This window comes from Haemaphysalis longicornis, unplaced genomic scaffold, assembly GCF_048455015.1.
Source record: "Haemaphysalis longicornis isolate Haplotype H1 unplaced genomic scaffold, Haemaphysalis longicornis Haplotype H1 scaffold_9, whole genome shotgun sequence".
NCBI lineage: Eukaryota > Metazoa > Arthropoda > Arachnida > Ixodida > Ixodidae > Haemaphysalis > Haemaphysalis longicornis.
Genome location: NW_027526460.1, coordinates 97,885,395 through 97,903,526, shown reverse-complemented (window position 1 = coordinate 97,903,526; position 18,132 = coordinate 97,885,395). Strand labels below are relative to the sequence as shown.

Sequence of the window (18,132 nt, the reverse complement as noted above, 5' to 3'; positions counted from 1 at the left end):
CTGACCTTGCTACTTTGGCTGGAAACAAAATGAGCGGTTTCATGATTTTTTATAAAATTCGGAAGAGTCAATCAAACTAAGCTTTAACGGAGGCTTATTCTATGCTACCAGCTCGCTGCAGACCGTTCACGCTCGTGGTTGACTGCCAGCGAGCAGCCGACGCAAGCGCGCGCAAACTACGATGCGCTTCGGCTGACCTGTTGAAGAAAGCAAAGCAATGAGCTGTAGCGAACGGCTTTAACGCCCCACATTAGCGATCCTGAGCAGCTACTGGAAAGTACTCTGGCCTAGATGTAGTCTGGACGCGGACAACTTGGCGGGTAGCGAGTAGTCTTTAATACTATCGCGCGCTAACCTCATGAGAAGGCCGAAGAGGCGTTGGGAGAGGCGCCGTTGCACGCGACGAGCAGCGGCCGGGTAGAGCAAAATGCGGCGGTCCCGCCCTCTCGCGGCACGCCGAGAAACGGAGACGCCGGCGATGCACGGCGCATGGGGAGAGTTTTACAACCTAACCTATCTAGTAACGTTGGGCGCAGGGATACTGCAGGCATAGAGTTTCTCAATATTACCTAGAGCGGAAAGTGTCGCTGCGATCGCACGCCGACATGGGAATTGTGGATAGTGTGCGAATCGGATTGGCAGCCAGTGGCTAGTACAAAGGACTATGGATTAGGCTTCTCGGCTCTGAAGTGCTTGTTAGTTCTGTTTTCGGTGTGCGTTTCCGTTTTCGGGATGCCAATTTCTGGCATTCAATGGCTATCACAGATATGTCTATATAACAGCGTGATTAGCACTTAACGCATGTGCTCGCGTTAGCGGCGAGTTTCTTAAGATGAAGGGGTGACCACATGCAGTGACGGCGACAAGCGACGCCGAAAACGTAACTCAAAAGGTACAACCGCAGAGAGTACTGGGTGACAGCGACAAGCGAAAAAAAATTAATACAATGCCGCCAATGTCCTCTGTCGTCGTCGCCACAGTTCACTGTATCGCCGCTGCCGCTCGCTTGTGGGCTGCTTCTGGCCAGCGGCCTGTTCATACCGCTTGCCGCCGCCGCGCACACTACAGCCACTAAATAAGCTATATGTTAGCCCACACTATCCGTTTTCTGCACACATTCAGTTACGATTTTCGCATCGCTCGTCGCCGCCGCTGCGTTTACTTACCCCTTGAAGCATTCACTGCCTTGGCCAAGCGCAATGAGACAACACATAGCTACTCGACAAGCCAGGATTTATTTGCCATTTAACGCATTCATGCAATTTCATCGCGCGTGCTTGAAGACTTACTTGCGGTAATAGGCATCGCCTCTAAGTTTATTTAAATCTGCTTGGACAAAGCAAATAAATACGACGCGATTCCATCATTCCTGTATCTCTACGTTGCATCTGTTCTGCCCACGACCGCCTGCTGAAACGCGTAGCATACGATAATAATACTGTATTGAGAGGAAGCAAGAGCACAGTTTCAGACAATCTAAACATTTTTTTCAGCAAAATATTAGAAAAAAATCAAAGAAAAGCTCACCCAGTTTGGAGTATGTAATAATTTAAAAATAAATCCGGGACGGCCCGCTGTATCTGGTGGCGTGAGACAAAGGCAGCACTTCTGCTTTTTTTTTCTTTGTAACACCCAAATTTGTTTGGAAACATAAGCCCTCTAACACGGTGTCTTATACAAAATAAAATTTGTTAACAGCGGCACTTTTGGCAGCAATTTTTTAAACAAAAACTCAATTTGCGTAGCCACAAAGTCGTTGCCGGCCAAGCCACGCCGAACTTCCGGCCGAACTACACACTATGGCGGCACTCATGGAGGCGTAGAGCGCCTCCGCCGAATCACGTTGACGCTAGCGCCAGATTCCACTCTAGGTGAATTAATGAGAAACTCTATGACTGCAGGGAGACGATGAAAGTTGTCGAACCGGAAGTGGAGAGCAGACGACGTACCTGTGATCCGTTGCGCTTCTGGATGTTTTATTAGCACATCACGTACAAATCTTTTTACGTCTGGTTCGCACGCGACGTGCGGGCCAATTTGATTTGCAGTTCCCACGCGGCGTACGAACAAAAATTTTCACAAGCTGCGCGCAGCACCGAGTATGCTACGTTGTCCAGGTGGAACCCGAAGGCTTCAACGCCCACTGTCGCTCTTCTTCGCGGTGAGTAGTACACACGCAATCTTTTTTTTTTCTTGGAAAAAAAAAACGATAGCCTACAACTGTCTGTCCCTCGATTCATCAGCCCGGCTGAAAGAGTACTCTTGAACAAGTCAAAACATTTCCGAACAACTTCATAGTTTTCGACATTGTTTAGCAAAAGGCTGCGTCTGTAGCAAAATTAACACATGAAGAATATTTGAGGCAAAACATGCATAAATACACAATTCATACATGCAGTCTTCTTTTAGTTAAAAATAGATGCAGGCACTCACCCGCAAGACTTGAATGGCGAAAAGTGGTCATTGGCGGATACAAAGTTGAGTTTTAGTATTGTTGTTTATTTGCATAGTTGCAGTGCCAGTAAACGTCGTCATATGCATCGCAGAGGTCGTCGTCCCCAAGCAACCACCGGACGTCCGTCGGCCGTCCACCGTACGTCCATTTCAGCTTTAGCGGACGTCCGTGTGTGTGACGTCCGTTTCAGGGTCGATGGATGTACCACGTCCGCCCGTGGGACGTCAGGATTTAACACTTCCGTACGCCCAGTCGGATGTCCGGAATTGGATGTATTTTGGATGCTTAGTAGAAATTTTCAGAATCACATGACTAGAAGAATTATGTTCCTACAAGAAATGTTTACACCGCACGAATGCACTACCGGCACACAGACATACATGAACACAGTGAACTTGCTTCACGTTTCCTTGGTTGGTTCTCCATTTTGATATACCCTTCCCCAAGGAGATCATCGTTTCAGGCGGTGAGGTGCTTCAGAAAAGAAAAAAAAGGGCTATATTTTAGAAATATATAGATGACACTCGCAATATACAAGTCTAAGTGTTGATGTACAAAGGTTTTTTAATTGAAAGGCAACGTAGCGTTTTTGTTTTAGTTTTTATAATAAATTTAAGCCACTATTTGATGCGTCGTAGTAACGTTGAACCATCGCTTCCTGTATTAGGAGGCGATGGTTGAACGTTCACTGGCGGATGTTATTCGCACTTGTGCATCCGTTTCTGGATGTCCACTGTACGTCCGAAAATGCACATTCAAACATGGACGTACAGTGGCTGTCCAAGCTGGGCATTGGATGTTCGGCTGTATTTCGGACGTCCCAAAGTCATCGTCGGCATTATAGACTTACACCAGCTCAACTGGCGAAGCTTGCGCTTATTTGCGCAAGGCTTCACCCATATCTAAGCTGCAGGATTTATTTAATGTGAGCACTGAAGGACACATGTCACCACGCATTTGTACAATTAAGTTTGAAATTGTTTATTGACATGTTCCGTCGTTGCTTTGCACTACGTGCTAGTAACATCGCCATATGCATCGATATCGCCGTGGTCCTCGTGCCAAGCATTACATGCGGGGTAGCACTTGACGACAGCGACAGCGGCGGAGTTTTTCTTGCTTCTTTCTTTCTTTTTTTCTAAAGCTACTGCGCGTGTCAAGAACGCTCGGCGGCGAGGCACGCGCTCACGAGCACTCCGCATTTTATTGTTTTTTTGTTTTTCGCGCAACGGCGAACTACAGCTTGTACAACAGCTCCGCTGTTAAAAGGGCTTGCGCACGAGCCTTGGGGTCGTTGCCCGAGTGCAGGCGCAACATTGGCCCACCCCGATTATCGGTGCCGGACTGTCCGCGGACTGTCCAGGTGTAGCCCGCGAAGTGATCCGGGGCTCCATTTTCCCATTGATTCCTACGGGACCCTCGGTCCGATGGCAGTCCTCACTGCTCGCGAACCATTCAAGTCTGGTAAACAGAGGAGAGGTCTCAACAGATGGAATGCCAGCAGTGGAACGCGGGAAAATTGAACTGACTTGAGTAAACCTCGTGGTAAATAGAGGAGAGGTCTTAACAGATGGAATACCAGCAGTGGAACGCGGGAAAATTGAACTGACTTGAGTAAACCTCGTGGTAAATAGAGGAGAGGTCTCAACAGATGGAATACCAGCAGTGGAACGCGGGAAAATTGAACTGACTTGAGTAAACCTCGTGGTAAATAGAGGAGAGGTCTCAACAGATGGAATGCCAGCAGTGGAACGCGGGGAAATTGAACTAGCTTGAGTAAACCTCCACCCCGTTTATCGCGGGCAGAGCGAAACGGGAGGGGAAGAGCGGGAGAGTTGGGTGGGAGAGGAAAACATTTATATGCATCTTGAGCGGCTGGATACTATCGTCTGTTGACATTTGCGGTATGGCGAGTAGATACGCGGCCATATTTTTTTAGAAATGGGGTGGACGCGTACATCAGCGTTACTGCACTAAAGTCAGCTGTGTACCACCCTGTTAATTGTTAAAAAGGGTAAGCTGTTAAGCATCATGATCACAGATACTTTTCGCCTGTGGCCACGATGGTTGGTAGGCGACACAGTTATTTCTGTTGTTACGATAAATGTTTCCCTACAATGTAAAAATTGTTGCGGTTCGTACGTAAGACATGCAGGTGTGTGCGCGAGTGTGTGTGAATGGAATAAACATTTGGTCTCCTTTATTTGCCAGTCCTGAGCCGTTTCAGGGCAGCAATTGTAATGTCTCTCAGATAATATTCCAGGAGCAAATAAAATACGGAGCTGCTTTGGAGAAGTGACAAGCAAAAGAAACCTTTGAGGTGGCCTGTGGCCTAAGTGTTGTTGAAGTGCTCGGAATTCTTTGTCGGATCTCTCTCAGTTGCTATAGCGCAAACTAATTCGCATAGGCACCAGGTAAACAAAAGCTTTAGCCTAAGCACGCACCCTATATATGTGCCGGCGGCCACCAAATAATACGGACCAAGCGAGCAGCGCGCAAGGACTCGGCGCAACATCTTGCGGCCCAGCGCCTGCTGTCGAGATAGCTGAGTGTGTATGCGGGTCCTTCGTCAGTCAATGCAAATCAATTATCTAGATTTTGGCCGCAGCGCTTCGTTTCTCTCGAAAGTAGCACCCGGCGGCGCTTTACGCGGCAGGACGAGTGAACGGCACGATTCCTGGCAGCATGCGGCATGCGCTGATGCGGTGTATAGGCCCGTACAGCTCCGGAATATGTTCGTCAGGCGCTCTTTTGATGCCTTAGCATGCAGTCTTTGCCAAATACCCCACAGCACGACCTAAGCAACCACAGACGTCCGTGGAACGCCCGAAAAACAGCTAGCCGAACATCAAATGCCGTTTGGACAACCACGGTACGTCCACTGTTCGTCCTAGTTCGGATGTACAGTCGGTAAAACGCTTGTCTATAACAGCGATTTCAACTTCAACCAGCTACACCCGAAAACTGCCGAAACATACTCGTTCCAAACATGTCGGAGGCAAAAGAGAAGGGCTAAGACTTCATATTTCCGCAGTAGTTTTATTCAAATCCCGCTCCGGCGGGGCAGGACAGGGCTGAGAGTACGAAAGCTGTGTTATAGACAAGCCTTTTACCGGCTGTACATTCGCGAACGTACCGCAGACCATAGGCGTGCGCACAGGGGGGGCAGGGGGGGCGGCCGCCCCCTCCCCCCCTAATCATCTGAAGGCGGGCGCCGAATTGGCCAATATTTAGTCAATGTAACACATTAAAGTAAAAATTTCTGCTCTGAAATATTTTGTATGTGTTGCAATTCCATCGCATTGAAATAAAAATTTTATAACCATCCCTCTTTGCACTGCGTTCGGACCGATAGGCCGTCAGTGGGAAGAGGTCCGGAGTTACTATAAGGGTGGGGGGGCAGCGGTAAGACTTTGTCCCCCCTAATCGAGAACTCTGCGCACGCCTATGCCGCAGACATCCAGCAACGAATGTACAAAAGATATATATATTTCCGCATGTCCGAAGGACATCCGCCCGTGGACGTACAAAGATACAACGAAGCATCAAAATATGGCGTAAATTGAATAGCAAAGCAAAAAAAAAAAAAAAAAAAAAACAAAGCAGTTACTCTGCTTTTAAACTAAAAAAGATTTTGTACATCAATACCCTTAGATGTATATTGCATGTTTCATCAGTATACTAAAATTAAGCCTACCTTTTTAACTTTTTGGAGCACCTCACCGACTCCAACGATGATCTCTTCGGGGAACCTCTAACGAAACGTGTAACTTGTAAGCCCGGTTTTTATTGAGCATCCAAAGTACATCCGATTTCGGACGGGAGCGTTAAATCCGTGCGTCCGATTGGCGCACATGGTAAGTCCGTAGGCTCTGAAACTGACGTCCTGCGGACGTCCACTAGAGCAGGAATGGGCGTACGTTGGACAGCCGACGGACGTCCGGTGGTTTTTTGGGGAACTGTGTAATGCCCTGAATCTACGTAAAACTGCAAAATGTGCGAAAAAGGATTCATCGTTAAATGTTTTCATCCGTGTACATGGATAAAAGGCAGATTTTAACGAACGAGAAAGACAAAAAATAAGAAGATAAGCAATAATAAAAAAGAACAAACAAAATTAAAATAATGTTTCTCTTATTCACCGCCATCACGAGACGGAGTCATTTCACAAGCCATATTCGCTCAGTGGCGCATGTCATCAATGAATTAATGGCACTTTTTTTCCCTAGCTAACTCGCCCGTTGAGTTCTAATCTTGCACGAAGGTGACGGTTTGTTTAAAAGCCGCTAAGGTAAACAGGAATTAACCTCCCGGTTACGTCTTTGGCGAGAAAAATACCATTTTTAGCCTGTGGGGCGCGTCGGAAAGTCACATCTGGCACATAGACGGTCCTATGTATTAATAAATGAGATCGCTTTTAACTTCGCAGCACAATTCGCACGAAAACAGACGAAGAAGAAGCTCTGTTCTTGTCTGAGTTGCGCTGTGGGATAAAAAAATGAACACGTACAAACTAGCCCATAAATTAGGGCCTGGTTGACTGGACACTGGCCACGTTAAATTTTTTTTCTCTGCCATGTCTCACTAAATTGCGCTCATGCTCAACGTGTTAAATGCCAATAAGGTGGCATAGGCAGCGAGCTTGGACCCTGCGTACTGATGTCTAACCTAAAGCCATGCATGCACTTGTAACCGAAGCTCTAATTTATTTGCAAGTGCATGGAAACCTAACTAAAGCATTCCCAGCAGAACTGCTGGGGCTTCGTGTGCATACACCCTACTCCAGCTTACAACCTTTGCAATAAAATGTATTAAATTCACACACACATGCACAGCCCATGAGACCCTACGAACGTCACCAGTCCACACTGGATCTCCTCGATTTACCAGTCCCGGACAGTCCACAGGCAGTCCCAAGACTGCCTTCGGGTGAGAAAATCGAGTGCTGGATCGCGTCCTCCGCGGACGAGCTGGGATTGATCATCGAGGAGGCCCACCGTAGGGAAACATATTTATCGTAATAGCAGTAATAACTTAACTGTAGCACCTGCCAACTAACGTGTCCACTGTCGAAAAAATGAAGGAAGCTCACGCTAACGTGTAAGAGTTGAAGGTTGCGAAGCTGTACGCCACCTTCACGAACCACGACGGTTTAAGTCCATGATTGCAGCCCATTTGCTTCTTCTGTGCTGCCGCAATGACATTTATTACTCCATCATTATTGCTATATGTTTGAGCTTCCACCATTTTTTTTTGGAAGTGATAATCGTTAGAAATCACCTTCGAGTTATGTACGCGATGAAGTGCCTTCCTCGCTCCGAGAAAGTGTTGCCCCGATTACGGCGAACGCTGGAGTTTTTTTTTTTGCCAATCATGCAAGATCTGCCTGTAGGCTTGGCATATGTGCGTCGGGGACGATGGGAGGTCGCTGCGAGGCACGCGCTCACGTGCGCTGGGCATTTTCTTGGTATTTTTCACTGCGGACACGAAACTTCAAGGCCAAACAGCTAAAAACGCTAAACAGCTGCGCTGTTAAAATGTATTATAAAAGCAGGTTGGGTACCGGAAACGCCAATTTTCTTTTGGAACTGTGAGTGCACGGCGCGCGGAAACCATTTCCGTCTGCACGCTGCGTGTGAACCGAAAATACATTTTGTTCGCACCTGGCGTGCAAACAAACTTTGTTTTTGTTCACACGTCGCGTGCAAACCATGCAACTGAAGGTTGTTCGAACAAGGCGTGCGAATAACGACACCACGCCATTCGTTCGACAAGTAATAGTTTCTCAGTCGTCTTATATATGAATGCCCTGTTATATTGTGCTTAGTTTTAAATAGACAGAAAATTTAAATAGATATATTGCAAGGCGAACTAGATGCCAGCCCGGGCAGGCCCCGAGCTGGAATGTGTTTTTAGTCAACAAGGCTGCATGTGACCTCCGCAAGGCGCGCTAGTTACCAAACAAGTACGGAGAACAGAGAGGCTTGGCGATAGTACAGTAGTACAGTGATATGGTACAGTGAACTAGAATATTCTAGTTCACTCTAGCGCTAGTTTCGCGCCAACACATCAGGCGAAGAAGTAAAAGAATCAATAATTCGGCTGGCCAATCGGAACTCATCTTGCAAAAACAAATTCTCCAATGAGGTGCTAGTCTGTGACGTCAACTCCAGCGAACGTTGTTCTGCCTGTTCGCGTTCGGTGCTCTGCGTGTTCCTTGGCCGGCGTTCGGCATTGTTCTTCCAACTTTCGGTAGGTTTGGGTGTGTCGTTGCCGCCTTAGGCAAAAGGCGGCACTTTCGCCTGAGCCCGTAAACCTCGCCGCCGCTGTAGCAAGTGGCATTCTGCCTCCGTCGTCAGGTGAGAGCGCTTTTGACGCCGCTTGTTATGAACTGCGTAGCTCTTTAGGCGCGCTTGTGAGAGCGTTCCACTGCTAGCGTGGTTGGCCGCTGGCGCAGCATGTACCGACCGCGTTGCGAAATGCTTCGTCCAAAGAGGGCGCATGGAACTTCGGTTGTTAACGCTTACTTCGAGAATCCGTGTCGTTGACCTTGTTCATGCCCTATCGTATTGATATTTTGGCGTAGGAAAAGGCGCGCGTGGCAGAGTTTTCGGTACAATAGCGTTTGATGGAGAATATATAGAACTTTGGCGCCAACTTCAAAGGCCCCGAACACGGACGTTTGACGTTTATGGTCCTTTGCAGTGTGTGCTCTGGAGATGGAAGTTGAAACCGCGTGGTCGCTATCGCGGTGTTCGCAGCAACGCTAATTGAGAGCGAGGCGCTTAGGTTGTCTTGAACTCGCCGCGGGTAGCCGCCGCGTAGGAATGTGCGCGAGAAAGAAACGCCGGTTAGCGGCTTGGAGAAACCGCAGTGTGTTCGGGACTTTGTATCGAAGAGCTTAATTTTTTCGTATCGCTGCTGTGGTCGCCTCTTTGTCGTGCCATCGGCTCCTTTTTTTCAATGCTGAACGCATCGCCCGCTTTACAATGGGAGTGATGGGGACGCCCAGTGCTGCCAACCTGTGAAGCCACTTTTCCCCTAACCCGGAGGAAGAAATTCCCTAGATTTTTGCTGAAAGCGGTTATTAGATGTTTTCTGTGTTTGTGTTATGCGAAACAACTGCAGAGTTTACTTTAAAGACATATTTGTTGAAATTAACTGTGATGAAGCTGAAAAAAAAATGTTCCAGTGCAATTTGTAATGCTCTACATTTTATTTCATCCGACCACAAAGGCCACAGAGGTCATCACATGGGGGGACATGTCATATTAGGTAACATATAGGTGGTATTCGTTGAAAAGTTCAGGTGTCAATTTTTTCGCTTGGCAACACTGGAAACGGCCACACACATGGCCGATGCACCATGGGCAGGGCGCAGCTTGGGCCACTGCGCCCGCACGCCGGAGAGAAAAAAATGCTGGCGTGTGTCGTCTGCTCTGTTTCAACCCGTTCTCAACAGTGGCGTCAACTGCAGAGATCTTATTAATCGCACTCACATTGGACTCGAGGCAATACTTTGCGTTCGGTGAGCTAGAGTTTGTAACGTGCAGCACAGTCGTGTGCTTAGCACTGACAAGTACCGCCATCCCTTGGAGCCCAACGTAACAAGTGACGGCGCACTCACACAGTTGCCTGCATGCGTGCCTCGCCAGTGAATACAAGCAATACAAATTACGAAGAAAGGAAAAGCAGCCGTACTGTGCACACACAACAAATTTCAAGAAACAGTACATATTACAGCGCGTGTCATATAGGCCAAAGGCGTGTTAAATTATAAAAATAACAATCAAGAATACCCTAGTTCAATGCGAAACACAAAAGTCTTGCACCATGAAACAGTGCACTGGTAGTAGCAAGCAAGTATATAAAAAAAATGCGAGAACAGGCGATGTGCAGTGCATAAAAAATTTGAGCGACCAAGTTCCTCTTCCTTCCCTTCTTAACGGAATCCCCTCCCCCTCCCCCAAGTTGGGGCCCCAAGCTTAACCGGAACCACCCAACCATAACTGAATTCGAGAGCGGCTCGTGCCTGGTTGCCAAGGCAAGCTGTACAATCCGTATTTGAGACCGCCAAAGTAGCAACGCTCTGGCCAGCAATACAAAACTCAGCGTCGCAGTGGAGCACATTGTGCCTATGTTGTCGCTTTCCACTACGCCTCACCCCAAGATCAACTGTCGCTAGGTTAGTGGGGCTGGTCAGACTGCATGTGAAGATTAGCGATTGGGGGACATGTGCAGGAGTAGGAGGAAAGGGCCTGGTTGACCGCTTGTGGCTGATGCGTTTGGCATTGAAAATATACAGGAGGCGATGGCCATGCAAGTTGACTGCATGTGCGAGCAGTCGGCAAGTTTCACGTCGCCGCTGTGCTGCCTGCTCCAAGGGTACTGTGCGTCTTCATTGCTACAAAGTGGCGGCTCCCGGCGTCTAATTCATGGTACAGGTGGTAAAAGTAGTTTCTGCTAATGTTTATTACGAGGGTGCTCTTCAATGGTGTGGATGGTCGTGTTAGTGGGGCTAATCAGAATTTTTACTCGAGTAGCTAACACAATTTGATAAGCACCCGCAGTGTTATTTCGCTTCCTCAATCGTGCTGTGAATGGTGAAGTTGGTTTTTTGTACTTGTTGCACCACTTGCCACGGATTTTGTTTGGATATTTACGATAAGTGTAAATTCTGGTTAGCATTTGGTGCCAGCAGTGCACACTAGGGAGTCATGTTATATAACATGCTTTTTTTAAAGCTGTGCAGTAGATCTATGCTATTGAAAGCCAGAAGACGAAGGGTTAGGACGTGCAGTGAGACCCTTGATTCTCTTTGTACGTTACAAAAATTGTCAGCATGTCTGTGTTCACTGTACAACTGTGGCTCTTCAAAAGATTTCCAGCCGTTTCTATTTTGGGTTTTTAGGGTTTGTTCTTTTCCCCAAATTTTCTTAGTTCATCTGTTTGAGGTCTTTAGCCCTTTCGTGAAACATCTAGATTACGTGTTCATTGGTTATTACATGACCTGCCCAACCCCACCTCATCGATGCTGTTTTTCCCATCAACAGCTGTTACCCTTAATCTTGCTTTCATCGCCCATTGAGCTGATCTAAGTTTTCTTTGCTGGTGCTTAGTTAGGTCCAAAGTTTCAGCTGCGATATCATCACCAAACGTACACACTGGTTGTATACCAATATTTGTAGTGACGGTAGCTTACTGTAAAAAAATACTATCGCACCATGCTATTTACACATTTGTGGTGCCTAGATGTGTGGAAAACAGGCGACTTCATCTTCTCAACATCCTTCCTACCCTGACAGGGTTGGGTGTTTTGGTAGATCACTGTGTTTCATCTTACAGGAGTAGTAAATTTTGGGACAGTAGTACTCCATGACGTAAGTTAATGCACTTTCGTTTAGATACAGCTTAAACTTCCAGTGATGTCTTAGCAACAGTGGCATTTCTGGTTGACCAACCTGTGCCTCCGGCTACAGCTTACGTAAGCTTATTGGATACAAGTAGATTTCTGAGGAAGGTCATGATTTTCTTCAGGATCAGTTGAAGCCCTTCGGGGTGGTATTTTTGTTGATCACACCTGGTTTTTTCCTGCCTTAGTAGTTTTGTGTAGTTCAGCCCTCTGAGTCAACTCCCTGCTTATGGCATGTGCAGGCTAAAGCGCGTCATACTTTGTCCCGTGGGAGCTGCCTGAAGACAAGTTGGGCTGAAACTGCCTCACTCTCCAGTTACTGTTGCTAGGTATCTTCCTTACCCGCCGCGGTGTCTCAGTGGCTAAGGCGTTGCGCTGCTGAGCACGAGGTCGCGGGTTCGATTCCCGACCACGGCAGCCGCTTTTCTGATGGAGGCGAAAAGCAAAAACGCCCGTGTGTACGAGATTTCGGCGCACGTTAAAGATCCCCAGGTGGTCAAAATTAGTCTGGAGCCCTCCACTACGGCGCGCCTCATCGCCTGCGTTGCGTCGGCGCGTTAAACCCTAAAATCAATCAATAGGTATCTTCCTTGAGCATTGCTGGTGAGAGCATTCCTTTTTTGCTTTTTGAAAATCAATGGGTGAGGCTTCACCAGGATAGTAGGGTGACATCAAAATTGTATTTGTTGGTTGGCGTTCCAGTGGTTCCTCTGCAGAATTCATTATGGCGCGAAAATTGGAGGTGTTGGTTAATACACTTAGTTTTTGAATGCATGTCCTAATGTGCAACGTAATCTTTGAGCAGGGGTCAATTAACCTACCTATTCAAAGCATGTAGCGAATTCTTTATGAAGGTGGCTATGCTGTTCATTTTTAAAATTTCACTTTGGGTTCATTGTGGAGTCAGTGGAGAATGCTTCTGAGGACATCATTACACTGTGGGCAGGAAAAACCGCAAGGCAGGGCTGGGACATGCAGAGAGAACCATGGTTTCATTTTCGCAATGATGGCATTAAGATGCATGGGAATCAATGGACTTCATCGCAATACCATACCAGGAAATATTTTGTATTGTGAACGTTAATCTTAAGTCAGGTTCAAACTGCTTTACATGTAAGCAAACAACTGTGCAGAACGTGTTTCTACATTCACTTTAGTCTAGTGCCTTGATGTTGCTGCCTCTATTATGGAATCCAACAAAGGGGAATACTAAAGTCATAATAGGTGTGCTAAGGTATGTTCGTGCCGCTAAGGTGGTGTGGTCATGGTATATTCAAAAGTTCGAACAATATCCAGTAATGTCAACATGGTAATAGTATGCCAAATATGTTTAATGTTGATCAACCAACTTGGACTGGACGGAAGCCTTTGAGGTTCCATAAAAACTTATTGCCCCTAATGTCGGCTTTGTCATTGCAAGCAACCTTTGGCGAGAAAAGTGCTTTCGGCAAGGTTGTGCATTCTTGGCTGCATGTCCTGCCATGTCCCTGGGTGCTCCACTGCTTTGATACCAGAACTTTTTGAAATGGCCTAAGCACCTCCCTGCCTTTTTAGATGCGACGCTGAGAGCATCTCTTGTCGGCGGCCCTGTGCTTCCTGCGTGCGTCCGTCGTCGTCGTCGTCGTCGGCGTCCGCACTCTCCTCCGCTCACCCCCTCCTCTCCGATAGCGATCACTCTCGCGAGGGGCATTAGATTCGATTGGATTGGCTTGGATTGGATTTGGATTGGATTAAAGTGGATTGTGTTGCGTCACAGCCGCGGCAGACGCACTGGCGCCGGCGCGTGCCCAGGTGAGAGCGAACTCTCAATATCAGCGGGTGTGCGGCCCAGCGCGCTCTCACTCCGCCGGTGGGCGGCGCTGCGCGCGGTGCTGCGCATGTGCAGTACTCTCCCTCTCCGCGGTCTCCTCTCCTTCGAGCGCGCTGCGCATATAACCGGTGTGCCGCTCTCCGGCGGCCTTCCGGTCGACGGTTACTCTCCGCTTGCGCCTGAACCCCCCTCAGCGTCGCATCACACCAGGGTTCCCGCGAGGGGAGGTGGGCGTAATTTTTTTTAGGTAGAATTGTTTTCATGTTCGTTTGCGATGATTTGATGCTTGTACTGTTAAACCATTTCACAAAATGTAGCGGCACCATGATTCGTAATCATGATCTACAGCACATACAGTCAGGAGCATCTTCTTGGGAATGAAATCGTAAAGTCCTTTTCTGAGTCAGCACATACATTCTGGTTTCTTGTTTCTCTTACTCAAGTTCTCATTAAGGTAGGTGACACTCACCTTCATTCTCTTGCATAAGTCGGCAAAACGAACTCACTCAAACTCGCCTTTTTTTCCTTCATGCTCTACTCACTCACCACTCAAAAAGCTCGTCTGTACTCAAAATCACTTGTATTCGCTCATCACATACTCATTTGCAATTGTACTTGTACTCGAACTATTAGCCTGTACTCATAGTACCCATATTTAACTTATCTGTACTCACCTGTACTCATCTCTAACAACTTATACTCAATGTGTACTCACATTTGCTTGTATTCAGAAGTGTTTCTACTAATTTGTTCTCGCAATCAACCACTTGCATTCAGGTGCTGCACTAGGTTTATGGACTTGACTGAGCCAGAGCCAGAGAACACTTGCAGCCCGTACCTATTGGTTCTCCTGGTTCCCTTTTCACCATTTTGTCTTACCAAAACACGCTGAAGCCTTTCTGGTTACCGATTCTGAGGACCGAGAAAGAGCGGCTTCAGCATGTGTTATACTCGCAAGCAGCCTCGCGCGCCCCTCCCTTCGAACAATTTCAACAAAGTGCAGCAAAGCCACCCATGCATGCCAGGGCCCTGTGACGAGCGGTTGCCAAGAGTGGTAACAGCGCAGAAGAGGGAGAGCCCGCAGCTTTCCCCCAACACCTAATTTTACTTCCTTTGAGGGGCGCCGCGAAATGCGTGACTTGTGCACACACGTTGTGCCTCGAGTGCGTGGTCAGACTCGCACAACTCGCAGCTACAGAGCTTGTGATTACTACTTGTGAGTGCATGTTTTGGGATTACTACTCATGAGTGCATGTTCTCGTGATTACTACTCGCGAGTGCATGTTCTCGTGATTACTGCTCGCGAATGCATGTTCTCGTGAGTACAGCACTCCCGAGTACTGTACTTATTAGTACGGCTAGCGAATGCATGTACTCGGGAGCACAGTACTCGTGAGTACCATACTCATGAGTACATGCACTTGCAAATACTGTACTCACGGGTACATGCACTCGTGAGTAGTACCAGAGTCCTTCAATGCTTTACTGGTCACGAAACTTCGGCGCTCGTTTCATATAGGGACAGCGGGCGCCACTACAGGCGCCACCGCCGCACGAAGGGCATCCAGCCGCCGCGCGTGCGGCATATTGGCCACCTGTTGGCGTGCAAACGCTCGCTGCTTTTGGTATCTGCGCGCAGATTAAGTGTGCTTTTTTTGTAGTAGTTAACGATGAATAGTCCAGTCATTGGGTATATCACGTGCCTTCACTGAGGTTTTATTTTTCCACGTAAATTTCCGTAGACTTCGGCCGGGAAAGGCAACGGCTTTTGCGTCCTCTGGCACAAGCACCGCGCCGTCGTGTTTAAGGATTTTAAATCTATTGCTTCCTTTTCCTAAAGCAAAAGTTGTAAATACCACACATGCGGTAGTTCCGTAGTCACGGACAGCTGCATGCCTATCGATAATACAATAAAAAAAACTGAAAGAAACCAAGTACGCGTCGTGCAGACTACGCTATTAATGAACCCGTTGGTTGCTCTGGAATGCCCAGAAGGCTAAAAGAGATAGTCGTTTCGAAGAGTTGGTACATAATTGAGAACATCTAAAAACGCTGCAGAAATGCGAATGATCAAAACACGAAGGGATCTATGTAACACCGTGTGTCTTTCCGCTCCCATGCTTTGCAATCCTTGCAAACAAAGGAGGCGAAAAAATAGCAATAAAACTGATTTTATCACACACAACAAAAAAATTTCAATATTACGACGGGAGACAAAAGAGCGTGGTCCAGAGTACAAAAATATATTTTTTTTTGCGCTGCGATGTGTAGCACACGGAGAAAAAAGAATATTGCCACGTAGCCAAGAACGACACAAAGCTTTTCTGAATGCAGTTTATTAAAGCGACCTCCTGCTCCACAAAAGACGAATGAAACACAAACGTCGAAGAAGCAGTCCGCAGTGTGTGTGAGAGAGAGAACAAACCTTTATTAAAGAAAAAAAGAAAACCGGGTTAGCGAGGGGGGGGAGGGGGGGTGGCGGAGGACCCGAGGTCCGCTGCGACCGCCAGAGCTCGGCAGGTCACCAGCACTTGGCTGGACTCCTCGGAGCTGCCCAGGGCCTGCTCCCAGTGGGATGACGAGGGGAGTGGGGAATATGGGTAAGCAGGACATTCGCAACGAGAGTGATACAGAGTATCCAGCTGACCGCACTTGGGGCAGTGGGGTGTGTGGAATTGATGTGGATGTGTATGTATTAGTTGTCTACGATGAGGGAACGTGTGCGTTTGTAGTATCCGCCACATGTGGGCAGCCTCGGGGGATAGGTGTGGATGTGGGGGGTGGGAGAGTACGTGCACAGATGAACGTCGATAAAGTGAGTTGCGCGGCGTTTGCTGTGCATGCATTACTCTCGGAACGAAAATTTAGGATCCATGGAAATAGGATCGAGAACATTGTCGAAGAAACAAAAAATCAAGTTAGCGACAAGGTGACACCCTTTACATATCAAACAATATTGTCACGGGACGTGGCGGACAATCCCCGAGGCGCCAAAGCCCACAACCAAGGATGGTGACGACGAAGAGCTGGTGCGCCGCGCTGCAGGCCGGGCTCCGTTTTGGCATTATGTAAATAGTTCTTTAACCATTATGTAAATACATCGCTTCATCGCTACATGGTCCGTGTCATCTGCCGCCACGTAACATTTGGTGGAGCGTGCGGGTTCGTCATCCCCATCCTGGTCCCAGCATCGCATCGCATCGGTATGGACGTCGCCGCCAGGGATATCGAAGCCGCGCCGGGCAGCCCCAGCCCAACAGAGACCAAAACACGACGATGTTTCCCGCCTCGTGTCCCCAGCCCGAAAGACCCAAGTGACGACAAGCCGAAATGAGTCGTGCCCATACAAGCCGAAGATGGACCCCCCCGCCCTTCCGTCCGACGTGGCCTTAGGACCTTTGGCGCTTTGTCCTGGCTGAAGCCATTGCTGTTGCTGGGCCAGGCATCAATCAACACCATCATCGTCATTCGTGGCGGCAAGCAATTCGTCTGCATTTCTCATCGCACACTCATCCGCATTGATTCGCCAACTGGCGTCGGCGTCGACCGGGACGGTCATCTTCGACCGCCGAGGTGATGTCACGGGACGTGGCGGACAATCCCCGAGGCGCCAAAGCCCACAACCAAGGATGGTGACGACGAAGAGCTGGTGCGCCGCTCTGCAGGCCGGGCTCCCTTTTGGCATTATGTAAATAGTTCTTTAACCATTATGTAAATACATCGCTTCATCGCTACATGGTCCGTGTCATCTGCCGCCACGTAACAATATTGCCTGACGGGACGTACGAAAACAAGAGCAAACGGGTGCTCCGGTTGAAGCGCCAGATAAGAAAACCGGAAGCGGCTACGCGCGGTTACAAAACAAACAAAACGAACCCTAAGCGATAATTCGCGGAAATATGAAACGTCAAAGCACAAGGACGTCCCAAAGCATTTTTTTTACATGCGAGCCTCAGCGCAAGGTAATACAAGTTTGCAAACAGGTAATAAAGCACCGGGCTACTGCCTGACTGATCTGACAAAAATCCGGCTTTAAGTTAGCCTTGTACAATTGTAGTTCCTGGATGCTCTTAAAAGGGTACATTGCTTTTTTCATTCGCGCACAGTCACCGACTTATAACCGAAGCTGAAATCTCCAGTTTCTTGCCTTGGAATGGCGCGCCTCCATTTCTCACGCAGCTCCCCGTCGCTCGGTTAACAGAACAAGGAAACATTTTCTGTTGTATCGTTGTACAAGGAACGACATCCCGGGACGCAACACGTGTTCGGCATCGTCGTTGCACTACTTAAGTCGCATCACAACAGTGCAAGATGCACGTTACATCTTTTGATCGCACAAAACAAACACACCTCGCCGCGTCTCCGCCGTTCGAGCCAGCACAACGCCGCCCGAGGAGTGACCTCAGTGAGATGGTGGCGCCACCGCGCGGCGGCCAAAAGTAGCATATGAAGCTC

The 18,132-nt window shown here is 48.2% G+C and overlaps 1 protein-coding gene across 1 annotated transcript in view; it reads left to right on the top strand.

Moving 5' to 3' along the window:
- Positions 1 to 2,069: 2,069 nt before the first annotated feature.
- LOC144153071 (uncharacterized) overlaps positions 2,070 to 18,132 on the top strand; it is a 58,371-nt gene continuing 42,308 nt past the window's right edge. Inside the window, exon 1 of the mRNA XM_077684717.1 lies at positions 2,070 to 2,161. The gene's annotated coding sequence lies outside the window, so the exon portion shown is untranslated. The remainder of the gene's footprint in view (positions 2,162 to 18,132) is intronic.